The 8862-nt window shown below is 46.7% G+C and overlaps 1 long non-coding RNA gene across 1 annotated transcript; it reads left to right on the top strand.

Annotated features, from left to right (window-relative positions):
* The first annotated feature begins 6 nt into the window (after positions 1-6).
* LOC135528940 (uncharacterized) lies at positions 7-5800 on the top strand. The gene is made up of 2 exons (XR_010453606.1): positions 7-1572; positions 2031-5800. It is a non-coding gene; the product is annotated as an uncharacterized LOC135528940 (long non-coding RNA).
* Positions 5801-8862: the final 3062 nt, after the last annotated feature.

Below are 8862 nucleotides of genomic sequence, written 5' to 3'. Positions count from 1 at the left end.
CCACTGTTGTGTTGTCCGCAAACTTGATGATTGAGTTGGAGGCGTGCGTGGCCACGCAGTCGTGGGTGAACAGGGAGTACCGGAGAGGGCTCAGAACGCACCCTTGTGGGGCCCCAGTGTTAAGGATCAGCGGTGTGGAAATGTTGTTACCTTCCCTCACCACCTGGGGGCGGCCCGTCAGGAAGTCCAGTACCCAGTTGCACGGGGTGGGGTCGAGACCCAGGGTCTCGAGCTTGATGACGAGTTTGGAGGGTACTATGGTGTTAAATGCTGAGCTCTAGTCGATGAACAGCATTCTCACATAGGTATTCCTCTTGTCCAGATGGGTTAGGGCAGTGTGCAGTGTGGTTGAGATTGCATCGTCTCTGGACCTATTTGGGCGGTAAGCAAATTGGAGTGGGTCTAGGGTGTCAGGTAGGCTGGAGGTGATATGGTCCTTGACTAGTCTCTCAAAGCACTTCATGATGACAGAGGTGAGTGCTATGGGGCAGTAGTCGTTTAGCTCAGTTACCTTAGCTTTCTTGGGAACAGGAACAATGGTGGCCCTCTTGAAGCATGTGGGAACATGGCAAACGTTGTTTGGAATCAATCCTCAAGGTGTTTTTTCACATATCTCTTCATTGATATATCGTTCGTGGAAGCTTGCTTTCCTCTCTGAATCCCATGGAAAAATACTGGCAGCTGACTTTTGCGCACCAATTTCGGTGCAGGACACCGGGCGGACACCTGGTAAATGTGGTCTCTTATGGTCAATCTTCCAATGATCTGCCTACAAATACGTCACAATGCTGCAGACACCTTGGGGAAACGACAGAAAGGGTTGACTCACTCCTCTCCCATTCACAGCCATATAAGGAGACAATGGAAAACAGAGCCTCAAAAATCCTGCTCATTTCCTGGATGCCGTCTCATCTTGGTTTTGCCTGAAGCTCACGTTCTAGGGCACGCACAGAAAATATCTTGGTAGTTCTGGACACGTCAGAGTGTTTTCTTTCGAAAGCTATCAATTATATGCATAGTCGAGCATCTTTTTGTGACAAAATATCTTGTTTAAAACGGTTTTCATCCAAAAATGAAATAGCGCCCCCAGAGCATCAACAGGTTAAAGGTCTCCAAAGCACATACTTTCCTGGGTCGCTCCTCTTTTCAGTTCGCTGCAGCTTGCGACTGGAACGAGCTGCAACAAACACTCAAACTGGACAGTTTTATCTCAATCTCTTCATTCAAAGACTCAATCATGGACAGTCTAACTGACAGTGGCTGCTTTGCGTGATGTGTTGTTGTCTCTACCTTGCCCTTTGTGCTGTTGTCTGCCCAATAATGTTAGTACCATGTTATGTGCTGCTACCATGCTGTGTTTGTCAGGACCCGGTTACGAACCTGTGTCTCCGGAGTGAGAAACAGTCACTTAACCAACTGAGCCACGAATAGTCAGCAGAACCCAGAAGATGAGGCAGACACAGCAGTACTTAAGACGGTGTATTTAATAAAGTAAAAAAGTGAAGTCCTTCAGGAAAACATGTAAATCCACAAGCTCAGAAGGAATTCCACAAGAACAAGACAATCCACAAGGTAATCCTCCAATACAAAATGGCAAATCCACAAGGTGGTAGGTATAGCACACAAAGCCTCAAAAGATACTCAAAAATAAATAAACTTTATGTAGTGTTGTGTTCTCTCGTCGTGATGTGTGGTGTCCTATATTTATATTTAATATTATCCCAGCCCCCGTCCCTTCAGGAGGCCTTTTGGTAGGCCGTCATTGTAAATAAGAATTTGTTCTTAACTGACTTGCCTAGTTAAATAATGTCTCAATTGTCTCGAGGATTAAAAATCCTTTGTTAACCTGTCTCCTCCCCTTCATTTACACTGATTGAAGTGGATTTAACAAGAGACAGTAAGAGATCATAGCTTTCACCTGGTCAGTCTGTCATGGAAAGAAGAGCAGGTGTTTTTAATGTTTGTATACTCAGTGTACATTTCACTGTATAAACTCCAACCCTCCCTCCTTTGTCTCTTACCGGGTCCAGGAGGAGATCAACAGGGTTGTAGGAAGTCGTCAGCCCTTGGTAGAGGACAGGAAGAACCTTCCCTACACTGATGCAGTGATCCATGAGACCCAGAGACTGGCCAGCATTACACCCATGGCCGTCCCTCACACCACCAGCCGAGGTGTCACCTTCCAGGGATATTTCATCAAAAAGGTCAGATACCTGGATATCCAAATCTCTGTGTTTATTTTGTGACCAACTTCATATTGTCTTCTTTTTTTCTGAAGGGAGGTTACAGATTCAAAAACAATAAAAGAAATGCATATAAAGAGAAGCCCAATCCATTCCCCCCTTCAGTCCCTATCCAACCCCGCATCCTCCTTCCCCACCTGGAAACCATGTCTCCCACCCGCCTGTATAAATGTATGGTTGGGATTACAGGATGCCAAGGTCATATTTTTCTATTGTAACATGTGAGCTGGGAGTTGTGAAGCAAGTTCAGGGAGTTCAATAAATAAATAATCAATAAACTAAACATAATACAAAACAAGAACAAACAATACACACAGACATGAAACAGAAACAACGCCTGGGAAGGAACCAAAGGGAGTAATATATGGAAGGTAATCAGGCAGGTTTATTTATTTTTTTATTTCACCTTTATTTAACCAGGTAGGCTAGTTGAGAACAAGTTCTCATTTGCAACTGCGACCTGGCCAAGATAAAGCTTAGCAGTGTGAACAGACAACACAGAGTTACACATGGAGTAAACAATTAACAAGTCAATAACACAGTACAAAAAAAGGCGAGTCTATATACATTGTGTGCAAAAGGCATGAGGAGGTAGGCGAATAATTACAATTTTGCAGATTAGCACTGGAGTGATAAATGATCAGATGGTCATGTACAGGTAGAGATACTGGTGTGCAAAAGAGCAGAAAAGTAAATAAATAAAAACAGTGTGGGGATGAGGTAGGTGAAAATGGGTGGGCTATTTACCAATAGACTATGTACAGCTGCAGCGATCGGTTAGCTGCTCAGATAGCACATGTTTGAAGTTGGTGAGGGAGATAAAAGTCTCCAACTTCAGGGATTTTTGCAATTCGTTCCAGTCACAGGCAGCAGAGTACTGGAACGAAAGGCGGCCAAATGAGGTGTTGGCATTAGGGATGATCAGTGAGATACACCTGCTGGAGCGCGTGCTACGGATGGGTGTTGCCATCGTGACCAGTGAACTGAGATAAGGCGGAGCTTTACCTAGCATGGACTTGTAGATGACCTGGAGCCAGTGGGTCTGGCGACGAATATGTAGCGAGGGCCAGCCGACTAGAGCATACAAGTCGCAGTGGTGGGTGGTATAAGGTGCTTTAGTGACAAAACGGATGGCACTGTGATTAACTGCATCCAGTTTGCTGAGTAGAGTGTTGGAGGCAATTTTGTAGATGACATCTCCGAAGTCAAGGATTGGTAGGATAGTCAGTTTTACTAGGGTAAGTTTGGCGGCGTGAGTGAAGGAGGCTTTGTTGCGGAATAGAAAGCCGACTCTTGATTTGATTTTCGATTGGAGATGTTTGATATGAGTCTGGAAGGAGAGTTTACAGTCTAGCCAGACACCTAGGTACTTATAGGTGTCCACATATTCAAGGTCGGAACCGTCCAGGGTGGTGATGCTCGTCGGGCATGCGGGTGCAGGCAGCGATCGGTTGAAAAGCATGCATTTGGTTTTACTAGCGTTTAAGAGCAGTTGGAGGCCACGGAAGGAGTGTTGTATGGCATTGAAGCTCGTTTGGAGGTTAGATAGCACAGTGTCCAAGGACGAGCCGGAAGTATATAGAATGGTGTCGTCTGCGTAGAGGTGGATCAAAGGAATCGCCCGCAGCAAGAGCAACATCATTGATATATACAGAGAAAAGAGTCGGCCCGAGAATTGAACCCTGTGGCACCCCCATAGAGACTGCCAGAGGACCGGACAGCATGCCCTCCGATTTGACACACTGAACTCTGTCTGCAAAGTAATTGGTGAACCAGGCAAGGCAGTCATCCGAAAAACCGAGGCTACTGAGTCTGCCGATAAGAATATGGTGATTGACAGAGTCGAAAGCCTTGGCAAGGTCGATGAAGACGGCTGCACAGTACTGTCTTTTATCGATGGCGGTTATGATATCTTTGAGTACCTTGAGTGTGGCTGAGGTGCACCCGTGACCGGCTCGGAAACCAGATTGCACAGCGGAGAAGGTACGGTGGGATTCGAGATGGTCAGTGACCTGTTTGTTGACTTGGCTTTCGAAGACCTTAGATAGGCAGGGCAGGATGGATATAGGTCTGTAACAGTTTGGGTCCAGGGTGTCTCCCCCTTTGAAGAGGGGGATGACTGCGGCAGCTTTCCAATCCTTGGGGATCTCAGACAATATGAAAGAGAGGTTGAACAGGCTGGTAATAGGGGTTGCGACACTGGCGGCGGATAGTTTCAGAAATAGAGGGTCCAGATTGTCAAGCCCAGCTGATTTGTACGGGTCCAGGTTTTGCAGCTCTTTCAGAACATCTGCTATCTGGATTTGGGTAAAGGAGAACCTGGAAGGGCTTGGGCGAGAAGCTGCGGTGGGGGCGGAGCTGTTGGCCGAGGTTGGAGTAGCCAGGTGGAAGGCATGGCCAGCCGTTGAGAAATGCTTGTTGAAGTTTTCGATAATCATAGATTTATCGGTGGTGACCGTGTTACCTAGCCTCAGTGCAGTGGGCAGCTGAGAGGAGGTGCTCTTGTTCTCCATGGACTTCACAGTGTCCCAGAACTTTTTGGAGTTGGAGCTACAGGATGCAAACTTCTGCCTGAAGAAGCTGGCCTTAGCTTTCCTGACTGACTGCGTGTATTGGTTCCTGACTTCCCTGAACAGTTGCATATCGCGGGGACTATTCGATGCTATTGCAGTCCGCCACAGGATGTTTTTGTGCTGGTCGAGGGCAGTCAGGTCTGGAGTGAACCAAGGGCTGTATCTGTTCTTGGTTCTGCATTTTTTGAACGGAGCATGCTTATCTAAAATGGTGAGGAAGTTACTTTTAAAGAATGACCAGGCATCCTCAACTGACGGGATGAGGTCAATGTCCTTCCAGGATACCCGGGCCAGGTCGATTAGGAAGGCCTGCTCACAGAAGTGTTTTAGGGAGCGTTTGACAGTGATGAGGGGTGGTCGTTTGACTGCGGCTCCGTAGTGGATACAGGCAATGAGGCAGTGATCGCTGAGATCCTGGTTGAAGACAGCGGAGGTGTATCTGGACGGCCAGTTGGTCAGGATGACGTCTATGAGGGTGCCCTTGTTTAGAGTTAGGGTTGTACCTGGTGGGTTACTTGATGATTTGTGTGAGATTGAGGGCATCTAGCTTAGATTGACTGGCGGGGTGTTAAGCATATCCCAGTTTAGGTCACCTAAAAGAACAAACTCAGAAGCTAGATGGGGGGCGATCAATTCACAAATGGTGTCCATGTCAGGACCCGGTTACGAACCCGGGTCTCCGGAGTGAGAAACAGTCACTTAAGCAACTGAGCCACGAATAGTCAGCAGAACCCAGAAGATGAGGCAGACACAGCAGTACTTGAGACGGTGTATTTAATAAAGTAAAAAGTGAAGTCCTTCAGGAAAACATGTAACTCCACAAGCTCAAAAGGAATTCCACAAGAACAAGGCAATCCACAAGGTAATCCTCCAAGACAAAAAGGCAAATCCACAAGGTGGTAGGTATAGCACAAAAAGCCTCAAAAGATACTCAAAAATAAATAAACAAGAACAAAAAACAGAATTCCACAAGAGCGTCCACCGGGATCAACAAGAGCACACAGAACACTAGGGCTGGGTGCTAACATACAAACACAGAGCAAAGAACTGAGGGAAACAAAGGGTTTAAATACAATCAGGGACAAAAACGAGGCACAGGTGCAAATAATAATGGGGATCAAGGGAAAGCAAAAGGTCAAAAAGCACAATGGGGGCATCTAGTGACCAAAAACTGGAACAACCCTGGCCAAATCCTGACAGAATCCCCCTAGGAACGGCTCCTGACGTTCCTACCAGCTCTCTCGGGGTGGAGGGCCCTGAACTGACGAATGAGGTCAGGGTCCAGTATGTCTTTGGCAGGAACTCAGGAGCGCTCCTCGGGACCGTAGCCTTCCCAGTCCACCAGATACTGCCAGGACCGCTGCACCCGGCGGGAATCCAGTATCCGATGGACGGTATAAGCCGGCTGGCCTCCAATGACACGAGGCGGAGGGGGAGGTCTGTCTACAGGGACAAGGGGAGAAAAAACAACAGGTTTTAATAAGGAAATGTGAAACGTGGGATTAATCTTAAGGGATCTGGGTAAGTGTAGGCGATAAGAAACTGGGTTAACTCTCCTGGCAACCTTAAAGGGACCGATGTATCTTTGGGACAGCTTGCGAGACTCCACCCGTAGTGGTAAGTCTCTTGTGGAGAGCCAGACTCTCTGGCCGGGGCGCAGGGTAGGCCCGGGACGGCGACGTCTGTTGGCTTGTTGTTGGTACCTCTGTGAGGAACGCATAAGATTAACCTCTTACATCTATGGGGGCGCTATTTCATTTTTGGATGAAAAACGTTCCCGTTTTAAACAAGATATTTTGTCACAAAAAGATGCTCGACTATGCATATAATTGCTACCATTCGAAAGAAAACACTCTGACGTGTCCAGAAATACAAAGATATTCTCTGTACGTGCCCTAGAACGTGAGCTTCAGGCAAAACCAAGATGAGATGGCATCCAGGAAATGACAATGATTTTTGAGGCTCTGTTTTCCCTTGTCTCCTTATATGGCTGTGAATGCGAGAGGAGTGAGTCAACCCTTTCTGTCGTTTCCTCAAGGTGTCTGCAGCATTGTGACGTATTTGTGGGCAGATCATTGGAAGATTGACCATAAGAGACCACATTTACCAGGTGTCCGCCCGGTGTCCTGCGCCGAAATTGGTGCGCAAAAGTCACCTGCCAGTATTTTTCCATGCGATACAGAGAGGAAAGCAAGCTTCCACGAACTGCATGTCAATGAAGAGATATGTGAAAAAACACCTTGAGGATTGATTCCAAACAACGTTTGCCATGTTTCGGTCGATATTATGTAGTTAATCCGGAAAAAGTTTTACGTTGTAGGTGACTGAATTTTCATTTCGGTAGCCAGACGCAATGTAGAAAACGGAACGATTTCTCCTACACACAGACGCTTTCAGGAAACACTGCGCATTTGGTATGTAACTGAGAGTCTCCTCATTGAAAACATCAGAAGCTCTTCAAAGGTAAATGATTTTATTTATTTGGTTATCTGGTTTTTGTGAAAATGTTGCGTGCTACATGCTACTCAAAATGCTATGCTAGCTTTGCATACTCTTACACAAATTAGTCAATTTCTATGGTTCAAAAGCATATTTTGAAAATCTGAGATGGCAGTGTTGTTAAGAAAAGGCTAAGCTTGAGAGCAGACGCATTATTTTCATTTTATTTGCGATTTTCAGAAATCGTTAACGTTGCGTTATGCTAATGAGCCTGAGGCTTTAGTCACAAACCCGGATCCGGTATGGGGAGTTTCAAGAAGTTAAAGTCGCCCAGGACTGTGAGAGGTGAGCCGTCCTCAGGAAAGGAGCTTATCAAGGCATCAAGCTCATTGATGAACTCTCCGAGGGAACCTGGAGGGCGATAAATGATAAGGATGTTAAGCTTGAAAGGGCTGGTAACTGTGACAGCATGGAATTCAAAGGAGGCGATAGACAGATGGGTAAGGGGAGAAAGAGAGAATGACCACTTGGGAGAGATGAGGATCCCGGTGTCACCACCCCGCTGACCAGAAGCTCTCGGGGTGTGCGAGAACACGTGGGTGGACGAAGAGAGAGCAGTAGGAGTAGCAGTGTTATCTGTGGTGATCCATGTTTCCGTCAGTGCCAAGAAGTCGAGGGACTGGAGGGAGGCATAGGCTGAGATGAACTCTGCCTTGTTGGCCGCAGATCGGCAGTTCCAGAGGCTACCGGAGACCTGGAACTCCACGTGGGTCGTGCGCGCTGGGACCACCAGATTAGGGTGGCCGCGGCCACGCGGTGTGGAGCGTTTGTATGGTCTGTGCAGAGAGGAGAGAACAGGGATAGATAGACACATAGTTGACAGGCTACAGAAGAGGCTACGCTAATGCAAAGGAAATTGGAATGACAAGGGGACTACACGTCTCGAATGTTCAGAAAGTTAAGCTTACGTAGCAAGAATCTTATTGACTAAAGTGATTGAAATGATACAGTACTGCTGGAGTAGGCTAGCTGGCAGTGGCTGCGTTGTTGACTTTGTAGGCTAGCTGGCAGTGGCTGCGTTGTTGACACTACACTAATCAAGACGTTCCGTCGAGTGTAATAGTTTCTACAGTGCTGCTATTCGGGGGCTAGCTGGCTAGCTAGCAGTGTTGATTACGTTACGTTACGTTAAAAGAACGACAATAGCTGGCTAGCTAACCTAGAAAATCACTCTAGACTACACAAGTGTCTTAGATACAAAGACGGCTATGTAGCTAGCTAGCTACGATCAAACAAATCAAACCGTTGTACTGTAATGAAGTGAAATGAAAATGTGATACTACCTGTGGAGCGAAGCGGAATGTTGACCGGGTTGTTGAAGTTCTATTCGGTACACGTTGGCTAGCTGTTGGCTAGCTAGCTAGCAGTATCTCCTACGGCTTCTATTTGGCTCCATGAAAATTGGACCCACTATGTAGTTCATGGTGGATAACCTCTATAAACAAGTCACTTGCATTTCCTTAGCATTTTAATTTGTGGTACAACAGCGAGGTATGTGCAGTAGGAAGTTCTGACAATGGGTCCTTAGACATACCAAAAGAACTAAG

Source organism: Oncorhynchus masou, unplaced genomic scaffold, assembly GCF_036934945.1.
Source record: "Oncorhynchus masou masou isolate Uvic2021 unplaced genomic scaffold, UVic_Omas_1.1 unplaced_scaffold_10606, whole genome shotgun sequence".
Classification (NCBI taxonomy): Eukaryota; Metazoa; Chordata; class Actinopteri; order Salmoniformes; family Salmonidae; genus Oncorhynchus; species Oncorhynchus masou.
This window is presented reverse-complemented; position numbering and strand designations above follow the sequence as displayed.